The 16,086-nt window shown below is 43.4% G+C and overlaps 1 protein-coding gene, 1 non-coding gene and 1 pseudogene across 3 annotated transcripts in view; 1 reads left to right on the forward strand and 2 right to left on the reverse strand.

The window, feature by feature from the left end:
• The window catches only part of LOC118386320 (glutamate receptor ionotropic, kainate 4-like), a 440,995-nt gene that overhangs the window by 344,770 nt on the left and 80,139 nt on the right, over positions 1–16,086 (reverse strand). The window lies entirely within an intron of this gene.
• On the forward strand, positions 8,805–15,744 carry LOC118386263 (complement C1q tumor necrosis factor-related protein 5-like; annotated as a pseudogene).
• trnaa-ugc (transfer RNA alanine (anticodon UGC)) lies at positions 11,871–11,951 on the reverse strand. The gene has a single exon. It is a non-coding gene; the product is annotated as a tRNA-Ala (tRNA).

A 16,086-nucleotide genomic window follows, 5' to 3' on the forward strand; every position in this document is an offset into this window, starting at 1 on the left:
TTGCGCCCGTTACACAATATAACAAATATTTTCACAGCGTAGCCTACCAAATAAAACAATTCACTGAACATGGAATTTGATTTCAATATATTCCTAATATTGGGTTTCACCACCCCTTTTTGCCCTCAAAAGCCTCCAATGGTTCCCACGGTTGTCATGTTGGCTGGATGTCCTTTGTGTGATAGACCGTTACTGATACATGGAAAACTTGAGTGAAAAACCCAGCAGCGTTGCAGTTCTTGACACAAACCGGTGCGTCTGGCACCTACCATATCCTGTTCAAAGGCATACATATTTTGTCTTGTCCATGTCTCAAATTTAAAAATCCTTTTAATCTGTCTCCTCCCCTTCATCTACACTGAAGTGGATTTTACGAGTGACCTCAATAAGGGATCACAGCTTTCAACCTGATCAGTATGTCAAGGAAAGAGCGTATCTTCTAAATGTTTTGTATACTTTTTAATGCAGTCGTCTCCGTTTTAATTTGAAGCATCTTAACTTTCGCTTGATAATTTGCAGGTAACTTCGTTCCGAAGTTATTGGTGGTCACAGAGGCAGATGAACAGCTTGATTCTGTGTGTAGTGGATGTGTATAAAGTGACACGGTTAAGGGGGGGGGAAAACATCTAATTACGCACTTAGCTGTCTGAGGCAGTCGTTAAAATAACGACCGTTTTCAATTGCAACTTTAGTAACGATGCTTTTGGGAAACAGCTCGGAGATTTAACAATGCTCTTAAGAAGGTTCTAATGATGAACTTAGCCTTACGATGCTTTTGGGAAACCGGGCCCAGATCTGTCACTCTTCTTGTTCAATTCTCCATTTCTATGTTTATGAACCCCATAAGTGTATCCCACTGACGTAAACTTGATAAAACGTAGCACTTTTTTAAATCTAGTTTTTAGACAACTTAATTTCCTCAATTGACTTATTTTTAAACCAGCAGGGTAACGCCAAAGTATAACAAAGCCTAGATTAAGTTGTCAACTCCGAATAGAAATCTAGGTCAAATGCAAGTTCCTTCAATTTACAATTTTATGGCAGCTGGGTAGCTCATCTTTTTTAAAAGTTGAAACCGCTAACATTTGTGTAAGGTATCAATCCGTGTGGTCATAGTATTGATGAAACAAGCATACTAGACATGTTCAATGTTGTGGTGACAATGACACCCGCTCCTGGAACCTGTTCTGGAATGCTTTGAACGTAGCTCAGGCGCTCCAAAAACATTACTGTTACTGTGCTTTAAAAAACCAATTCGAATGGTTTATTACGATAATGAACAAATGTGTACTAGCAGATAACCATATTTGGTCAATTGAGAAAGCAGGTTGTGTAATAGACGAATTTGGTTCAGGGCAGTGTAGACACCAATTCAAGACAAACAATTATTTTATACACTGAACAAAAATATAAACGCAACATGCAAAGAATTTCAAAGATGTTACTGAGGTACAGTTCATAGAAGGAAATCAGTCAATTGAAATAAATTCATTAGGCCCTAATCTACGGATTTCACATGACTGGGAAAACATATATGCTTCTGTTGGTCACAGATACCTTAAGGTAGGGGGTGTGGATCAGAAAACCAGTCAGTAGCTGGTGTGACCACCATTTGCCTCATGCAGCTTGACACGTTTTCTTTTGCGTAGAGTTGATCGGGCTGTTGATTGTGGAATGTTGTCCCACTCCTCTTCAATACCTGTGCGAAGTTGCTGGAAATTGGCGGGAACTGTCGGGTGAGTACACAGGCCATGGAAGAACTGGGACATTTTCATCTTCCAGGAATTGCGTACAGATACTTGGGACATTGGGCCATGCACTATCATGCCGAAATGTGATGGCATAAGATGAATGGCACAACAATGTGCTTCAGGATCTCGTCACAGTATCTCTTTGCATTAAAATGCCATTGATAAAAAGTCATTGTGTGTGTTGTCTGTAGCTCATGCCTGCTGATACCACTACCCCACTGCCACCATGGGGCACTCTGTTCACAACATTGACATCAGCAAACTGTTCGCTGCACACACTGTCTGCTATCTTCACAGTACAGTTGAAACAGGGATTCATCTGTGAAGATCACACTTCTCCAGCGTGCAAGTGACCATTGAAGGTGAGCATTTGCCCACTGAAGTCAGTTACGAAGCCAAACTATAGTCAGGTCAAGCCCCTGGTCAGGATGACGAGCATGCATATGAGCTTCCCTGAGATGCTTTCTGACAGTGCAGAAATTATTTTGTTGTGCAAACCCACAGTTTCATCAGCTGTCCGGGTGGCTGGTCTCAGACATCTGGCGAAGGTGAAGAAGCCAGATGTGGAGGTCCTGGGTTGGTGTTTTCACACGTGGTCTGCGGTTCTGTGGCTGGTTGGATGTACTGCCAAATTCTCAAAAGCATATAAATAAATAAATAAATTAACATATTCTCTGGCAACTGCTCTGGTGGACATTCCTGCAGTCAGCATGCCAATTGCACACTCCCTCAACTTGAAACATCTGTGGCATTGTGTTGTGACACAACTGCACATTTTAGAGTGGCCTTATTGTCCCCAGCACAAGGTGCACCTGTGTAATGATCATGCTGTTTAATCAGCTTCGTGATATGTCAGGTGGGATAGATCTTTTTTCTGAAAAGGAGCAATGCTCACTTTGTGCATATGGAACATTTCTGGGATCTTTTATTTCAGCGTATGAAACATGGGACCAACACTTTACATGTTGCATTGATATTTTTGTTCAGTATATTTTTATTCATAAGAATATTTGGTGTTGTGGCATGCAGTGCATTCGGAAAGTATTCAGACCCCTTTTTCCAAACATGTTTCACATTACAGCCTTCTAAAATGGATTAAATAAAAAATATATATAAATCTACACAAAATACTCCATAATGACAAAGCAAATACAGGTTTTTAGAATTTTAGAAAAACAGAAATACCTTATTTACATAAGTATTCAGACCCTTTGCAATGAGACTTGAAATTGAGCTCAGGTGCATCCTGTTTCCATTCATCATCCTAGATGTGTCTACAGCTTGTTTGGAGTCCACCTGTGGTCAATCCAGTTGATTGGACATGATTTGGAAAGGCACACACCTATCTATATAAGGTCCCACTGTTGACAGTGCATGTCAGAGCAAAAACCAAGCCATGAGGTCGAAGGAATTGTCTGTTGAGCTCAGAGAAAGTATTGTGTCGAGGCACAGATCTGGTGAAGGGTACAAAAAAATGTCTGCAGCGTTGAAGGTCCCCAACACAGTGGCCTCCATCATTCTTAAATGGAAGAAGTTTGGAACCACCAAGACTCTTCCTATAGCTAGCCATCCAGCAAAACTGACCAAGACCAAGGGCCTTGGTCAGGGAGATGACTAAGAACCCGATGGTCACTGACAGAGCTCCAGAGTTCCTCTGTTGAGATGCAAGAACCTTCCAGAAGGACAACCATCTCTGCAGCACTCCACCAATCAGGCCTTTATGGTAGAGTGGCCAGCTGAAAGCTACTCCTCAGTAAAAGGCACATGACAGCCCGCTTGGAGTTTGCCAAAAGGCACCTAAAGGACTCACAGACCATGAGAAACAAGATTCTCTGGCCTGAATGCCAAGCGTAATGTCTAGAGGAAACCTGGCACCATCCCTACGGTGACTCATGGTGGTGGCAGTATCACGCTGTGGGGATGTTTTTCAACGGCAAAAACTGGGAGACTATTCACGGTTGCGGGAAAGATGAACAGAGCAAAGTACAGAGAGATCCTTGATGAAAACCAGCTCAGGACCTCAGACTGGGGCCAAGGTTCACCTTCCAACAGGACAACAACCCTAAGCACACAGCCAACAAAACGCAGGACTGGCTTCGTGACAAGCCTCTGAATGTCCTTGAGTGGCCCAGCCAGAGCCTGCACTTGAACCCGATCGAACATCTCTGGAGAAACCTGAAAATAGCTGTGCCGCCACACTCCCCATCCAACCTGACAGAGCTTGAGAGGATCTGCAGAGAAGAATGGAGGGAAACCCCTCAAATACAGGTGTGCCAAGCTTGTAGCGTCAAACCCAAGAAGACTCGAGGCTGCAAATGCTGCCAAAGTTGCTTCAACAAATTACTGAGTAAAGGTTCTGAATACTTATGTAAATGTGTTATTTCAGTTTTTCTGTGTTATTGTGAGGTATTGTCTGTGTAGATTGGGGAGAAAAAAAAACATTTATTCAATTTTAGAATAAGGCTGTAACATAACAAAATGTAGAAAAGTCAAGGGGTCTCTATAGTAGTAGTATTCTATTCCTATAGCTCTGGCTCTGTGGATTATACAAACCAGAATACTTACAGAAGGTCATTTGAGTGAACTATCTGGTTATGTGAAGTATCTATACCATCCGGTCTGTTTTTCTTTTTCTTTAAGTCTGCAGACCAAGTCCTTCCTCATCCTGCAACTCGCTAATCTTCATCGCGTAGTCTCACTCTCTCTCCCTCTCTCTGCTCTGTCTTTGAAAGTATCTTGTCCTCTCCACACACTGTCTCACATCATCCCGATTCTGTCTTGCATTCTTCAGGTTTTTCTTTCCAGCTCGATCAATCATCAAATCAAATCAAATTTATTTATATAGCCCTTCGTACATCAGCTGATATCTCAAAGTGCTGTACAGAAACCCAGCCTAAAACCCCAAACAGCAAACAATGCAGGTGTAAAAGCACGGTGGCTAGGAAAAACTCCCTAGAAAGGCCAAAACCTAGGAAGAAACCTAGAGAGGAACCGGGCTATGTGGGGTGGCCAGTCCTCTTCTGGCTGTGCCGGGTAGAGATTATAACAGAACATGACCAAGATGTTCAAATGTTCATAAATGACCAGCATGGTCGAATAATAATAAGGCAGAACAGTTTAAACTGGAGCAGCAGCACAGTCAGGTGGACTGGGGACAGCAAGGAGCCATCATGTCAGGTAGTCCTGGGGCACGGTCCTAGGGCTCAGGTCCTCCGAGAGAGAGAAAGAAAGAGAGAATTAGAGAGAGCATATGTGGGGTGGCCAGTCCTCTTCTGGCTGTGCCGGGTGGAGATTATAACAGAACGTGGCCAAGATGTTCAAATGTTCATAAATGACCAGCATGGTTGAATAATAGTAAGGCAGAACAGTTGAAACTGGAGCAGCAGCATGGCCAGGTGGACTGGGGACAGCAAGGAGTCATCATGTCAGGTAGTCCTGGGACATGGTCAATGCCTCCTTGTAATTCTTTCCTTATCTCCTCCTTCCATAATCTCTCACCTTCTCCATTTCATCATTGGCCCTCTTCTCCATGGACTCCCTCTCTCTCTCCCGGTCCTTCTCTTGCTTTTCTATTCTCTCTGTCTTCTCATTCACCCCTCCCCTTTTCTCTCAATTTCCTTTCTCTCTGTTGTCTTCTCCTACATTCTCTCAATCCACTCTCTGACTCTTCATCTCTGTCTTCCACTTCTCTTCCAACTCCACCTTTTAATCCGCTTCACCTCCTACTCTTTGTTCTCCTTCATTTCCCCCTTCTCTCTGGACCTCATTCTCCAGCTTCACTTTCTCCACCGCTCTCATCTTCTCATCACATCTTCTCCATCACTCCTTCCACAAGTCTGTCCACATCCCCCACTCTCTCTTTGTTTTTAAATTTATCTTCTCTTCCCCCAACTTCAATCAATTCTCTCACTCTCTTCACCTTGGTCTTCCACTTCTCCCGTCTCCACCTTCACAAGCTCCAGCTCTTTCTTGTCCTCCCCCTCTTTACTTCCAGCTTCTCCTCCACATCCAACTTCACCCCCCCCCCACCTCATTCCCTTTCTCAAACTTCACTTTCTTCAGCTCCTACTTTGCCTTCTCCCACATCTGCTTTCATTCTGTCCATCTATTTTCTTTCTTTTGAAATATTTATCCTGTTCTTGTACATTTTCTTCTCTTCAACCTTTCCCACGACCTTATTCCTGTTCTCAAACTTCTCTTCCAACTACAACTTTCCAATATTTCCAGTTGCTCTTTCTGCCCATCCGGCCTCCCCCTCCTTAATCTCCACTTCATTGACCTCCTCCCTCATTCTCTCTTTGTCCTTCTCCACGACATCTCTCACCTTCTCCTTCCTCTCAGCCTCCTCCTCCATTTCCTCTTTTGTGCTCTCCAATCCCTTTTTTTCTAACACCTTTTTTTATTTCAATCTTCTCTCACTTCTTCTGGATCATCTCCAACCGTCCACAGAGAACCTTCCGTGTCTTCTTTCATCTCTGCATCCATCCACACTCTTAACTGTACATCTCCTTTCTTTCCTCTGGCTCTCTCGCTCCATCTGAGGAATGAGTATGTGACTGAAGCTTTGAAGGTAGAGGCACGCTAGTATCAGGGGGGCGGGGGTGATCTGGTTAGTTGATTTGAGGAATCCCAGTTCTGGGAGAAGAATATCTAGAGAAATGTGATGTGCTCAGAGGGCTGCCGTCAGGAATATATCCAGATGACACCTGTCGTTGTGCCTTGGAGCACTAAGTACCAACGCTGCTCTGGCGCTGACTCACTCTGTGTATGGTGTGGGCTGGATTAGGTACTGGTAAAGGGCTTTTTGTTCTCCTATGAACAATGTCAAAGATCTATTCAGTCTAGTCCAGACTCGTCTGGTCTAGCCAATTAAAATAAACATGACAAAGTCAGATTTTATCACTAATTCAACAGAGGGGAAGTTGAATGGCATAATTGCGACGAGCTTTCAAAAGCATTTTTTTATGTATTTTTGTTGTTTAGCAGACATTCTTACCTAGTGCCTCTACTGCCTTGCTCAATGGTACAACAACAAAATAACCTCACACTCAACGTACTTGTTGGTTATCACTGCATTGTCGGAACTAGAAGCACAAGCATTTCGCTACACTCGCATTAACATCTGCTAACCATGTGTATGTGACAAATAAGATTTGATTTGATTTGATTTGACACATGTTATACCTTCATTTGACATGTATTCTACCCAGGTGGTCTTGTGAAATAACGACAGCATAAGTTACACTATTGACAACCTGCACAATATATTCAGTGCAGAATTTGAAATGTTATAGTTCCGTGACATTTGTGAGTCATTCATGCCACTCGCTCAGGTCCTCCAAATGGCAGGGGACACTGGTTCAGTCTGTCATGGTTATTTTAATAATGACTTTTGCTGTAGAAATGAAAGGATCATCTAGGGCAGAGATCATCAGCTACTGTATACTCGGCAGGGGAAGATTTCTTCTTGAGCAGATGGTAAGGGGGCCTGAAGAGAATTACAAATCATTTGTGGACTGAAAATTGACCGTAAAGAAGCGCAAAACAGATATAATATTTGTCGAAAACATAATCATTTCAAACCTTGCTTACATTTGTACACGATCACATACTGTACATCTTTCTATTATGCTTGAGAATACTTTGGAACAGATTCCCAAAATAAAAATCACTTTTCTAGTCTTTTTTTTACAGTCTTTTGTGTCCAAACGAGCAGGGGGAAAAATGGACTGATTGTCTCATGGTAGTTGAAACCATATATAAATCTGCACTACCTCAGTGCAGTTATGGCTACTGGCATCAACGCAAGGCTTGTGAAGTCCTCTGTGAAACAGTTCAATTGCCTCGAGTGAAAAGGGAGAAGTCTAGGTCTGGGATTTTAAAGAGCAATTGCCAACCTCTCCTTGTCCCATAAAACAGTGAAGTAGTGTACAGACCAAACCAAACCCATGTGTAGAAACATGGAGGTTCCCACCGACATGTGACCAAGCCTCAGCAGTCCCATCAACGTAGTCTGTACCTGGAAGCGGTGTCATCAGTGACGTACTACTAACTCAAGGTGGTGTCTTTGTAAATGCTGTAGCAGACTTTAGGGACACATACATGCTGTTTTGCGTGGAGAGACAGCGATCAAAGTGAGTGATATTTTACTGAACTAAGTCACGTCCTCTTTAAGAAGGGCTGCAAATGGTTAAGTGAAATGTGGGATGTTTTCACATTCCTCAATCAGCTCAAAACTGACACGAGGAGAGGATTCCAGCCAAAGTCTCTTTTGCTTCAATTTCTGAAGAAAATCGGAGGAAAGAACAACATTGCTTCACTCTAAGACAACATCATTTCAAGTATCTCCCTGTATCTTTACGCTCATGAAACCGATCAAATATCTCCACGTTAAAGCTAATAAAGAAGAATTCTCTGATCCTAAGGCCTTACTGCTTTTTGAGGAGTTCACAATATGACGCTTAGGCTGTAACAGCAGTTAACTGCATTGCTCGAGTTTTCCAGGACTATGCCTCAGTGTTTCGTGGCTACATATCCCTGACCAGTGACCACAACAGTCTGATCTCTCCCACTGTTTATGTTGGGGAAAGAAATTCCTCCAGTGTCGAATCTTAAAATCTGATGTAATCTGCCAACCTTTGTTGACCTCGCTGCACCTACTTTTCCCCCACTCACTCTCGTTCCTCATTTCTCAACCTCTCCCTCACTCTTGTTTGATCCTGATCTTTTTTATTGAAGACTTATTTTCCCCTTTATTATTTGCGCTGGCGAGACTTCAAATATTTCCCTCATACTCTCTCTCTCTCTCTCTCTCTCTCTCTCTCTCTCTCTCTCTCTCTCTCTCTCTCTCTCTCTCTCTCTCTCTCTCTCTCTCTCTCTCTCTCTCTCTCTCTCTCTCTCTCTCTCTCTCTCTCTCTCTCTCTCTCTCTCTCTCTCTCTCTCTCTCTCTCTCTCTCTCTCTCTCTCTCTCTCTCTCTCTCTCTCTCTCTCTCTCTCTCTCTCTCTCTAATTTGCTTTTATTACCGTTTCCTTTCAAGTCAGAGTTCTCCTTTTTCCCCCAGACTCTTTGGCTAAAGCATAACTTAGACTGTTTTCACTTCAGCACAAGGCAAAGACTGCAGCTCCTGAGGACTTTTGGACGTTAACTGGTAAACTTTATTTTCACATGATTCCTGATTGAAAATAGTTTTATATATTCACTGTCTGCTGTGAGTAGGTGTGGTTCCACATTATCTACAATAAGGAAAAATATCTATTTTCCATTGACAATCTTTGCTGCTACTCAAACAGTCAGTAAAGGAATGGAGGAATTTATGTTTCACAGGCAACTCATTTTGTTTTGCAAATGCATTGATGAATTCCTGTGTAATTGGAATATACAGTGGGGAGAACAAGTATTTGATACACTGATGATTTTGCAGGTTTTCCTACTTACAAAGCATGTAGAGGTCTGTCATTTTTATCATAGGTACACTTCAACTGTGAGTGACAAAATCCAGAAAATCACATTGTATGCTTTTTAAGTAATTAATTTGCATTGTATTGCATGACACAAGTATTTTATCACCTACCAATCAGTAATAATTTAATTTTTCTTTAAGAAGCCCTCCTGTTCTCCACCCATTACCTGTATTAACTGCACCTGTTTGAACTCGTTAACTGTATAAAAGACACCTGTCCACAGACTCACTCAAACAGACTACAACCTCTCCACAATGGCCAAGACCAGAGAGCTGTGTAAGGACATCAGGGATAAAATTGTAGACCTGCACAAGGATGGGATGGGCAACAGGCCAATAGGCAAGCAGCTTGGTGAGAAGGCAACAACTGTTGGCAACAACTGTTAGAAAATGGAAGAAGTTCAAGATGACGGTCAATCACCCTCGGTCTGGGACTCCATGCAAGATCTCACCTTGTGGGGCATCAATGATCATCAGGAAGGTGAGGGATCAGCCCAGAACTACACGACAGGACCTGGTCAATGACCTGAAGAGAGCTGGGACCACAGTCTCAAAGAAAACCATTAGTAACACACTGCGCCGTCATTAATTAAAATCCTGCAGTGCACACAAGGTCCCCCTGCTCAAGCCAGCGCATGTCCAGGCCCGTCTGAAGTTTGCCAATGACCATTTGGATTGTCCAGAGGAAGAATGGGAGAAGGTCATGTGGTCTGATGAGACAAAAATAGAGCTTTTGGTCTAAACTCCACCTGCCGTGTTTGGAGGAAGAAGAAGGATGAGTACAACCCCAAGAACACCATCCCAACCGTGAAGCATGGAGGTGGAAACATCATTCTTTGGGGATGCTTTTCTGCAAAGGGGACAGGACGACTGCACCGTATTGAGGGGAGGAAGGATGGGCCATGTATCTTGAGACCTTGGCCAACAACCTACTTCCCTCAGTAAGAGCATTGAAGATGGGTCGTGGCTGGGTCTTCCAGCATGACAACGACCCGAAACACACAGCCAGGGCAACTAAGGAGTGGCTCCGCAAGAAGCATCTCAAGGTCCTGGAGTGGCCTAGCCAGTCTCCAGACCTGAACCCAATAGAAAATCTTTGGAGGGAGCTGAAAGTCCGTATTGCCCAGCGACAGCCTCGAAACCTGAAGGATCTGGAGAAGGTCTGTATGGAGGAGTGGGCCAAAATCCCTGCTGCAGTGTGTGCAAGAACTACAGGAAACGTATGATCTCTGTAATTGCAAACAAAGGTTTCAGTACCAAATATTAAGTTCTGCTTTTCTGATGTATCAAATACTTATGTCATGCAATAAAATGCAAATGAATTACTTAAAAATCATGCAATGTGATTTTCTGGATTTTTTGTTTTAGATTCCGGCTCTCACAGTTGAAGTGTACCAATGATAAAACATTACAGACCTCTACATGCTTTGTAAGTAGGAAAACCTGTAAAATCGTCAGTGTATCAAATACTTGTTCTCCCCACTGTACATGTTTTATTAAAGTAACAAATAGTATCCTATTCAAATAGTATACATTTTTTCTAACCGGTCGTAGAGCTGCTGCTATCCTCATCAGAAACGTGCTATACTGTGATTCTTTGTGATACTGCCAACATCCCTTCTGTTATTGGATGATTAGTAGCTCAGAAAGTTGCAACAATACATACTGAGGTATTATTGTATTTTGCATATTGTATTCCCACAAAAAAAGGGACTTTGTGGTCAATATAGGGATACAGTGGTCTGCAGCTTCTCAGATTCCAGTGTTTATCCTGTCTGTCTGTTCTTCCTCAGAATGCGGACACGTCTTTCGGCTAGTTTCTCCACAGGCCAGACCTCTGTGCTCGGAACAGGTCTTTAAATGCTGTCATAAAGAATACAGCAGCTGTGGCTGAAATATACCACTGACTCACGACGGCTGCACTGAACTGAAAATAACCTGGAAGACAGGATTTCATATTATCTGGCCTTAAAGTAATACTTGCTTGTAGTGAGCACATTACAGGCTGGAAGTCCTTACTCGAAGATAGTTTTATTAAATGTCTAAAACGGACGTTTGAATATGGGTATATTCTGTGGTAGTAATTTTACATTTTCAACGTGAGCATTCTTTTGTGTGATCAAGTTGCACAGTTCTCTGCTACATGGTTCACTCTTGCTATCAGGAAATGGATTGTGAAGTGCTCTGGAGACATGCCCTGCCGTTCCCCGTGTCTGTTTTCTCAGGCCTTGTGAGACCCGTCCTGTGATGCAGTCCCATGGTAGCCAACAGTGTCCGTCTGTAGACATACTGTCAGTTGCTCACATCTGCCTCCTCTCTCCCAGCACTGCTAAAGGAGGCGGCGGAGACACTCTGTCCCTCACTTCAAAACCCTCAGGCTTACTCACACACAGACGACACAGACAGACACAGACACGATCCCGAACTCACACCAAAGGAAAGCAGGGATTAACACTGAGCTTTTGTTTTGAACAGTGTAAATAATGATTGCTTCCATTCTGGCACTGCTGCTCTCGTGAACATTTAATGTGAAACAGCTGTTTTAAAGAAGCCTACTGACGCCAACAGATATTTAACAGCATCACATTTCAGTAATTAGCATACGCTCTCATCCAGACCAGTAGTGCGTGAATACATTTTCCTATTGTTTTTCCATACTGGTCCCCCGTGGGAATCGAACCCACAACCCTGGCGTTGCAAGCACCATGCTCTACCAACTACCAACTGAGCCACACGGGACTTATATAGGGTATGGTCATAATCTTATTGCCCTTATAGCCTTTTAAAAGTATGATGCCTGTCAGCCATGCAGTGCATTCGGAAGAAATTCAGGCACCTTCACATTTTTCAACATTTTGTTCCGTTACAGCCTTTTTCTAAAATTAATTAAATAAAAATAAATCCTCAATCTACACACAATCCCCCGTAATGACAAAGTGAAACATATGTTTGAATTATTTGCTAATAATTTAAAAAATACCTTATTTACATAAGTATTTAGACCCTTTGCAATGAGACTTGAAATTGAGCAATTGTTGTAAATTCAATTGATTGCACATGATTTGGAAAGGCACACACAGGTCACACACATAAGGTCCCACAGTTGACAGTACAAGTCAGAGCAAAAACCAAGCCATGAAGTTGAAGGAATTGTCCGTAGAGCTCCAAGACAGCATTGTGTCGAGGGACAGATCTGGGGAAGGGTACCAAAAATGTCTGCTTCATTGAAGATCCCCAAGAACACAGTGGCCTCCATCATTCTTAAATGGAAGAAGTTTGGAACCACCAAGACTTCCTAGAGCTAGCCGCCCGAGCGAGCAATCAATGAGCAATCAATGAGCAATCAATGAGCAATTGAGCAATTAAGGGAAAAAGGCCTTGGTCAGGTGACCAAGAACCTGATGGTCACTCTGACAGAGTTCCAGAGTTCCTCTGTGGAGATGGGAGAACCTGCCAGAAGGACAACCATCTCTGTAGCACTCATCAGGCCTTTATGGAAGAGTGGCCAGACGGAAGCTATTCATTAAACTGCACGACAGCCCGCTTGGAGTGTGCCAAAAGGCATCTAAAGACTCTCAGACCATGAGAAACACGATTGTCTGGTCTGATGAAACCAAGCTTGAACTCTTTGGCCTGAATGCCAAGCCTCACATCTGGAGGAAAACTGGCACCATCCCTACGGTGACGCATCATGCTGTGGGGGATGTTTTTCAGTGGCAGGGACTGGGAGACTAGTCAGGATAGAAGAAAAGGTGAACAGAGGAAAGTATAGAGAGATACTTGATGAAAACATGCTCCAGAGCGCTCATGAGCTCAGACTGGGTTGAAGGTTCACTCTAAGCACACAATGACCCTAAGCACACAGCCAAAACAACACAAGAGTGGTTCTGGACAAGTCTCTGAATGTCCTTGAGTGGCTCAGCTAGAGCCCTGACTTGAACCTGATCTCCCCGGAGAGACCTGAGAATAGCTGTGCAGCGATACTCCCCATCCAACCTGACAGTGCTTGAGAGGATCTGCAGAGAAGAATGTAAGAAACTCCCCAAATACAGATGTGCCAAGCTTGTAGCGTCACACAAGAAGATTCGAGGCTGTAATCGCTGCCAAAGGTGCTTCAACAAAGTACTGAGTAAAGGGTCTGAATACCAATGCTAATGTGATATTTCAGTTTATTTTTAATATTGTTGCCCAGATTTCTAAAAACCTGTTTTTGCATTATGGGGTATTGTGTGTAGACAGATACAAAAAAAAAAGATTGAATCCATTTTAAAATACGGATGGAATGTAACAAAATGTGGAAAGTGAAGGGGTCTGAATACTTTCCGAATGCACTGTAATACTGTGTATGCTCTTGTTAACTGTACCGGGGCCTATACTCTCAAAGGTTTGTGGCCCGTGGTATGAGGCGTCTTATGTTATTTTTAGATGGTTATTCCAGTTCCGTCACTCCCTCTCTCCAGTTGCATGATTTCCCCTGGTCATCTGACCCTCCTCTTAGCTGTGTCCAGTTGAGTGAGAGTCCAAGACCTTTCTCTACACATGTGACCAATGGGAAAGGAGTTGAACGTCTGTATTCACACTACACAAGTCAGTGTAGTCAATAATGTACATGTCAATAAGAAAAGCTGATTCAGTCTTTAATATATGACAGCCGTTACACGTTATTTTTCTGCTATCATTTCATGTCATAATTCTTTGAAGGATATTTCCATTGATTTCAGCACATAGCATTAATGGGTTCAATAGTTTGTGTAATTAGGTTTCCTTGTGATTATGTAACCCTTGCACTGTTGTGCATCTCATAACATCTGCAGAACAAATCAATGAACACCATAGCTATTTATAATCTCACAGATGAAACACTGGAGGATCCCCTGGAAAAGTCATTTCTGGAGAATAGAATATCAAGCAGAAAATATGTTTTTCACTCCTTCATGTTGACAGAGAATGTTTCCCTCCTCTACATAGTAGCCTTGAAATGACATCACTCCAGCTGTGGCCCCTCCTCCTCCTCCTCCTCCCTGTTCTACTGGTCAACTTCTCCAGCCAACTAGACAACAACAAGATCCCGCCCAGTCTGTGTACGGGACAACCAGGTATCCCAGGTACTCCTGGGGTGCACGGTAGTGCTGGCCAACCAGGAAGAGATGGGAGGGATGGGCGTGATTCTGTCCCTGGGGAGAAGGGAGAGAAGGGAGGCAGGGGAGAGACAGGTACAGTGCACCATACTTTCTACTATATAGATCCATGAGTCTTCCCCTGGTTCAATTGGTTCAATTGTTATTGTATGAACAGTAGTAACAGCATTGTGTTTTTACCCTCTTTTCCCTAAAGGCGAGTCAGGCTTTAGAGGCCTCACTGGAGATCAGGGGAACCCTGGAGATAAAGGAGACAGGGGCAGTCGGGGGGAGTGCGCCGTTGCTCCCAAATCAGCCTTCAGCGCCAAGTTGTCCGAGGGCCGCACCATGCCCGTGGCGGCGGAAGACGCTGTGCGCTTTGACAAGGTAACGCTAAACGAGCAGGGCGACTTCAACGCGGAAACAGGACGCTTCACCTGCAAAGTGCCCGGCGTCTACTACTTTGCGGTCCACGCCACCGTCTACCGGGCCAGCCTGCAGTTTGACCTGATGAAGAACGGTCTCACAATGGCGTCCTACTTCCAGTTCTATGGGAACTGGCCCAAGCCAGCATCTTTGTCCGGAGGCTCGCTACTGCACCTCATCCCGGGCGACCAGGGTGGGTGCAGATGGCATTGGGAGAGTACAGTGGTTTCTACTCCAGCTCTAAGACTGACAGCACTTTCACTGGCTTCCTGGTGTACTCGGACTGGAAAAACTCTGCTGTCTTCGCCAAGGGCGAAGTGGTATAGACATTGCGGGGACCAAGTCTGGTGTTGTGGCTGGAGGGGATCCTCCCCAGAAAATATTTGAAAACGTTAAACTAATTTACTGTCCTTCTACATGATTCATGGCCTCTCTAGAAGGTTATTAGAAAACTCTGGTTATTGCATAAACACATAAAGCAAGGTTACAGAAATAGCAGTAGGCTATGGCACATACCATACTGATGAGTTGTGACGATGAATCAGGTGAACTGTAGTGCTTTCAGTTGTGCTTCAGGTTAGCCATTTGACTGCTGCTGTGCAATGGTGAATCGTTTTTACAGACCTTCTGACGGTGGCCCTACATGTAATCATTGTTTTTTTTTGCCTTTACAAACAAGGATGGCCTATGGGGTTTAAATGAGACACGTTGGCTCCTGCAGTCGGCAGGAAGTGTGAAAATAAGAAGGTTGTTGTGGTGGAGGTGTAACGAGGATTCAATAAGGCATCGAACATGTTTGTGAGCTATTTAGGGCTTCCAACCGTGTGACATCACTGACTTGATGTCATGAAACTTAGCCAAGTACTTTGTGCAAAAAAAATGAATTGAAAATAATTCAAATCTGAAGCCCTAAAATACTTTCCATCTCAATCTTTTAATTTACGTCTGTGCAACATTCACTTATGTCACAAATAAAAAATGTAACTTTCATGACTGGCTTTAATACCTAATACTCTGACCAGGTAAGTACATTTATGACAACAGAAAAAAACAAGGACCAACAACTGAGATGACATCAGTTACTCGGTGCTCAACAAGGACAATATGCCCGGTTCCACGTTAGATATAGCTAGATTCATTATTTAATGACAAGCTGACAGCTATATTCTTTTCTCTTTCTAAGATTGATTTTTTACTATCCAAGAAGACCCCCCAAAAGTGAAAAGAGTATCAAGCGTGGAGTATTTTCCACTGGGGCCCTTGTTGAATTCAGTCTAATGACATCACCAAACATGGGCTCATCTCTTAAAGCAGAACTCACAGTAGGCAGAA

The sequence above is a fragment of the Oncorhynchus keta genome, chromosome 1 (genome assembly GCF_023373465.1).
Source record: "Oncorhynchus keta strain PuntledgeMale-10-30-2019 chromosome 1, Oket_V2, whole genome shotgun sequence".
Taxonomy (NCBI): domain Eukaryota; kingdom Metazoa; phylum Chordata; class Actinopteri; order Salmoniformes; family Salmonidae; genus Oncorhynchus; species Oncorhynchus keta.